Below are 6,711 nucleotides of genomic sequence, written 5' to 3' on the forward strand. Positions count from 1 at the left end.
TGGTCGAGGAAAGGTTTTCGTGGAGATATAAGATTAAAGTTAAAATCATATAGGGGCTCGTACTGTTTTGTCACAATGTCGTTTTAGCATTTAGGGAGATTTGTATTTGTTATGCATACTTTTCTACTATGCATGTCGCTAACCAATGATATTTTTTTTATTAGTTCTTTATGTTTTATGTTTCTATGTTTCTAATATATTTTTGAGGTACGTGTATGTTTTTTCTAAAGTTGGGGGATCTTTTTGAAAACATATCTAACTACATTCTTTCTCAGACTCTATCAATAGCTTTGCTATGAGTGGGATTTTTCATGGTATTGTTGTTGCCGTAACCTTCTCGTGTGTTAGTCCGCTAGATGTTATCGAACTTGGTTTCTGTCTAAGGCAATGAAATGTGGTAAGAAAATAATATTCTTTTGTTTCCATCTTATTTTCTTCCCGCATTTTCTCTTTTCATTGCATTATGGCTCTAAACCGTCATTTTGACGACGTGGTGTTCGTAAATTTGTTAGTAGAATTGTTACGGTTACTGAATCACGTAGACAAACTACAGAAGTTGTTCATCAAAGGCTATGATTAGTATAATGTTGGGACTGAAAAAGAAACATCCGAGGTAACGCTATCAGCTTCAAGGGTAAATGATGTTAATATAGCTAGGATATGAGTTCACGTTAACATTTCAAGGATATCAAATATTAATATAGCTAGGGTGAATAATTATGAAATTTTAGAAGGCTTAGGATCCTCCCACCACCTATGATCCTCATACACAATTTTTTTTCCCTGTACGGCTCGTATAGGGCTATACGGTCGTATAGTACCTGAATCGTATAGGTTTTATGATTAGTAGTAGTCAAAAGGCAATCTGATTTTTTCTGCAAATGTTTTCTATACGGTTATATAGCCCTTTACGACCGTATAGGTTTTATGGTTTGTCAGGGAGCAATACGAGGCATTTAATGCTATACGGCTCGCATAGGTCTATACGGTCGTATAGGCTGCAAAAGCTATTTTTATTTTGTCCCCTTGTCAGTCATTGGCCATATAGGCCTATACGAGCCGTATAGATATGTGGGGGTGGTGTATCCTCTTTTAGAATCATTTAGATGAAAAAATGATCAACAGTTAATTCATGTTCGTATGAAACTTGACTCAATCATGTCACTTGTGTCAGTCGAAGAAACTGGTTGTATGCATCCTTCTGGTTTTATGCATCACAGTACCAATAGCATCACCCGCTATACCCAATATGGTTACTAGAGAAATAGTTATAAAATCTCATGAACTAAAGACACCTCAGTCGACCAACAAATATGATGATAACGAACAAGGATCACTCTATGATAAAAACAATAGTTCAAGAAATCATTCAAGGATTGATGAACTTTATGAATAACGTTAAAAAAGGCATACACAATTTTGAAAAAGATGATCAAATGAATTCTAGAATCAAGCATTAAATGTAATTTGTTTTGTGTATTTTCTTGTAATCTATAAATGAAATAATTTATGTCATTTAAGTGTTGAATTTTGCCCAAGCTACCTTTCATATACAATGCAAAACACCACACAAAAAACTAAGCACAAGATAACTTCATGTCTGCATAATGTTACATTAAAAGATTTCAAATAAAATACTCGAATTCATCATTGATTCAACAAAACTGTCAAGTTCCAAAACAAACTCACGACACTAACAATAGTAAAGAAAGGTCAAACATGGAGATGAAACCCAACTCCAAAACAAACCAATGGTACCTAACTCTCGGTTTGCTCCCTCAGCCTTCTGATTGTGCTCCGGACGGTCACAGCACTAGCGGTACCAAAATCATAAACAAACAAACAAACCAATATAAGGTAAATGAAACAAAAGTGATCTAATCATCAAATCAAAGACAAGAAAAAGGTGTTAATATTTACTTCAATGTGTATGCACCGCCGGCTTTGACTTTTCCGCAGTCCTTACAGCCCCATATCCCAACAGCCTTTCTCTTCACGGCATACTGTGTAATATTATAATGAAAAATTATGGTTTAAAAGAATGTACATTTATTTGCATAGCTTTATGAATGTTAACAATCACAACTGATTGATTACCTTTCCGCAGAACTCACAGAAAAACTAGCTGTGCTGGCTGACTTCCATTTTCTTGATCTGCTTTCGCAGACTGGCACCATAACGGGTACCTGAAAAAGATTGCAACAGTTAATGAAGGTACAGAACACAGTGATAAAAACAAAAATTGTAAACAAGTGTTATTTAATAAAATGAAAACAACTTCATGTTATGAGCACATAAACTGCTTCTTAACAGATGCAATAGCTACTTAATATCATTTTAAACCCTTTGCAGATTTATCTGAAGGTAAAAAATTATACATATACATAAACTCACCATACTTTCCGACAATCCCGGCCTTCTTGGTCCTCTTTGTCTGCAGATCAAGTTTGCAAAAAAATGATCACGTTAAGTTTAGTGTGTAGAAAACAAAGTAACAAGCTGCTGAATAAATAATTTAATTATTGTTGTTAACAACAATAACCCATAGATCATTAATAATCATGTTGCAAGTCTATTTATTTGTCATGAACTATACTTTAAATCAATGCTTCAACTTTTAACCCCAAGTAAAACAAGCATGACTCAAAATTTTACAATAGTTAAGAGAAAACTATCCAGGTTAACACCATAAATCAAAACACCTAACATCTAACAACAGCCACAATTGGCATAAGCTCGATTAAACGCGTTCTATATACCTCCTTCTAGCTTACACGGAAGGAAGATCAATTGAGTATGAATTAATTAGACGAAATCAGTAGGTACAAACAATTAAGGTAGCTAATTGTATAAAAACAAATGAGCATCAACGATATAAATATAAATAATAATGAGATTAAACAACATGTGTGTTAGTGAATTTAACAGAGACGGTACCATTTCGTGGATCGGAAGAGAAGATGATGATAACAGGAGTTGCAGACAACGGCGCAAACCAACGAACTGAAACCTTAGTTTATTCTAACACATGCTTTATAAAGCCACACCAATATGGGCTCCAATCCTGGACCTTTCCCCTGACAAGCAGCCCAATACGACTTCAAATTCCATCTCTTATCTATCACATTCACATGTAAAAAAAAACACCGGTTTGGACTGCAAACCAACCCATACTGGTTTCATAAAAACTGACCCAGCCTACAGGTTCTAACACCTGTTCCGTTCCCCGTCTGAACTACCATATCGGTTTTAAAACCGGTTTGATTCAAACCAGTTTTGAGTGACCATGGTTTGACCAAAAGGACATAACATGAGCATATGTAAGTTTAGGTGTTCTTGAAATTAAATGTCTGCTTGACTTTTTAGTAAAGAAGTGGGGCTGTTAATTTATGACACGAACCTATTAACACGACACGACACGACACGACACATGTTTTAATAGGTTTGGGTTTGAGTTAACATGTTTTGTGTCTTTAACATGTTGACCTGTTTAAGATATGTTTAAATTCGTGTCCTAACAAGTTAAAGACCTATTAACCTGTTTGTAACTTGTGTAAATTTTAATTTTAAAAATATTCTACTACTCTAATAAAAGAATACTACTATGTGTCACTTGTCACTCTCTCAACCATCCTCACATTTTTAACCCATTTTGTTATTTGGATCCCTTGTGGGTCATTACCCAACCCAAAATAGCCTTATTCTTATTTATATATAAAGCAAGTTTGTTAATGTTTATTTATTTTTCCTTTTTTTTCTTTTTATATTTTAACGTCATGTTTACCCTTAAGTAATAAAATGAAGCAATTTAGCTATAGAAAAAGAACATGCTAAATGAGATTGAAGTGGTCGGAACATTGCTTTATTATTATTATTTTAGTATTTTCATGTATATAAAATATAAGTCGATTAAAATACTTTCTTATTTAAAAATTTCCATTATATACATTGACTACAATATCATAAATTTGTTTATCGACATACTAACCATTTAAAGTTATTCTTTTGGTTTGTTTTGGAAGGCTAGAATCATGTTCTTCTTTTCTTAGCTATCATATATATATATATATATAACTAGCTTTTATTCCCTGTAATACAGGATTGTTTTATATTATTCATTTATAATATTAATATATATTTTTGGATTTTAATTTTATTTATTGTAACGAAGTTATTAATATACTTAAGATTTGACAATGAAAGAGTTTCACAAATAAATGAGATGTTATAACCCTCTACCACCAGCCACCACCGCCCCTACTTGCCACCACCACCAGGTTCCACCGATAACCGCCATACCTTCACCTCGTTCTCCACCTCCAAATCCAAACCCTAAAACCACCATAACAACCTGAAATCACCCACTAACTACCGCTGATGCATCCACCGTCGCCATCTCTCCCTCCCCCTCCCCCTCTCTCTCAGTTGACTCTCTCTTTATCTCATATCTACTCTCTCTCTCTGATCTCCGATGACAACAACAAAAACCCACCACCACAGTTCTGATGGCCAGCAAGAATACCACCGCCTGATTACCCCCAATATCACTGGTATGCTGTTTAAAATCACCGGTCGATCCGAAATCGGGTCGAAACCCTAGTAATTTGAGGATTTAAATTGTTGCAGAGGTTTGATTGATGAGGTATAAATAGACCAATGAGCCTTTTGCGGTTGTGATAAGGTGGTCCGGTGCCTGTATGGGGGGTGGGGTGGGTTCTGGTATGGTGGTGGTGGCAGGTGGTGAAGGTTTGCCCTGTAGAGGGAGAGAAAACGGTGGGTGTTTCGGTGGCTGTGGTGGCTCGCCAGAGAAGACAGTGGTGGTGTATGAACGGAATATATAAATATATATATATATATATATTCGTTTATTTTTTAAAATGTTTTTTAATAAGGGGTAAATGACCAATTTACCCTTATGTGCAAGGCACATGATCAGACTTAAAGATAAAAACTAACTGGGTTAGGGTCAAAGGATAAATGGTGTAACATTTTTGAAACGTAAAGTACAAAATATGTTACTTTTGAAGATAAATGACAACCACTGAAATTTAGTGTAAACATAAAGGACAATTTCTGTAATTCTGTCTTAATCATAAATAATCACACTTCAAACAATTCTACACAGACGACATAGATGCCTTCAAAGTCATACAAAAACCCTACACCTAAAGAGGTCATAAGTGATTTAGCCTTGCCTCTACATGATGACCAACTCGATTATGTGTTGAATGGATGAAAGCATGGAAGGATTAACGATCTGGGAGCTCCAAAATGATGCAAAATCGTCTCTTAGGTCGTCAATAGTCTCTAAAATGGAAGATAGGTTGAATGGAGGCTAAAAATTGGTTTTATAGCAATCGGATTATTTTCCCCGTCTTTGAGCTTATTCGCATAGCGTGAAACCATGAGAGTTTGTCCTTCGCGTAGTGCGAAGGACAAAATATAATCAATTTTCCTTTCTGTCTCCCTCGTGTAACGTGAGGGAGTGTGCTTCTACCCGTAATGTAGCGCAACGAGGCTCCTAGGCAGGGAATTTTGCTTGTTTACTTGTTTAAGCCTTGAAATGTGTGCTGGTCACTTCCAATCATTTTGAGTTGTCAATATAAGCTCGTATCTAGCCTCCATAAGCACCGATAGCATTCAAAAAACCTGAAATACAAAAGCACACTTGAAGTACCACAATTCGCACTAAAAACTTAATAAAACTAAACGTTTAATACACTAAAATACAGGAACTATACCTAGCCATCAACAGACTCTCTATCTCCTTAGATGAAGGTTAGATTTAACCCATTTCACCATTTCAAATCTTGCTTCCATATTTAGATACTTCTATCGACTTATTACTTATGTTTATTACTATGTACATTTCTTATCATTTCATGGAGCATGATGGTGACGGGTAAAATATTTTAGGAAAGTTGGTACCTACATCCATGTAATGAGGCTACTTGCCTTAAGGAATGCAAAGCTAGAAGAGGGGTGACGGTGAAGGCCGAGTGCGATTTCTCTCTTTGTTCATGTGATTGGCATTGTTAAGAGCCATAAATGGTCATGAAAAAATTATGTTTTATGTAATTTGATTAAATAGCGGTGTAATAAAAAGTGTTATTCTCAAATCCACACTAAAAACGCGAGGGTCTTGCTGACAAAAAAAATATATCTGCATAAAATAAAACATAGTATGGACATATTATTTACAATTTAGTTTTAGAGAACTTAATGCACAAAGAAATAAATTTATGTAAACAAAACCAAAAGATTTTGACTTGTTTATAATTTCCTACTTGATTATGGTGCGTTTCAAAATCATACCATAGAGTAATCCAACCTTACTTCTTTTCTAAAAAGTCAAGCTTAATCCAGAAATTTCAAATCAATACATCTCCAACTATAGGCATTTAATCTCAAGAACACCTACTTTGATTACGGTGTGTTTCAAAATCATACCATAGAGTATATCCAACCTTTACTTCTTTACAGGGATGTCATAACATGTCGGGCACGACACGCTAAGACGTGACACGATAAAGCACGATGACCTATTGTGATAAACACGAATACGTCACGATAACTAATCGTGCCATTTTTTTCCAAACACGAACATGAACCTGTTTAATAACAGGTTAACTTGTTAATGCCTGTTAAAAGACAAAATAAATAATACACGTGTAGCGAAACCAAAATTTTCAAAATAAGCATAAAAGTCTT

At 34.9% G+C, this 6,711-nt stretch overlaps 1 pseudogene across 1 annotated transcript; it reads right to left on the minus strand.

Annotated features, from left to right (window-relative positions):
- Nucleotides 1-1,572: 1,572 nt before the first annotated feature.
- On the minus strand, nucleotides 1,573-3,004 carry LOC143529399 (large ribosomal subunit protein eL43-like; annotated as a pseudogene). Its single transcript, XR_013134649.1, has 5 exons — nucleotides 2,938-3,004; nucleotides 2,395-2,434; nucleotides 2,098-2,186; nucleotides 1,921-2,003; nucleotides 1,573-1,822 (listed from the first exon to the last, which is right to left on the minus strand). The product of XR_013134649.1 is annotated as a large ribosomal subunit protein eL43-like (transcript).
- Between the last annotated feature and the right edge of the window lie 3,707 nt (nucleotides 3,005-6,711).

The sequence above is a fragment of the Bidens hawaiensis genome, unplaced genomic scaffold (assembly GCF_021521415.1).
Source record: "Bidens hawaiensis isolate Kalapana, Puna unplaced genomic scaffold, B.hawaiensis_p1.1 tig00000636_1, whole genome shotgun sequence".
Lineage (NCBI taxonomy): Eukaryota > Viridiplantae > Streptophyta > Magnoliopsida > Asterales > Asteraceae > Bidens > Bidens hawaiensis.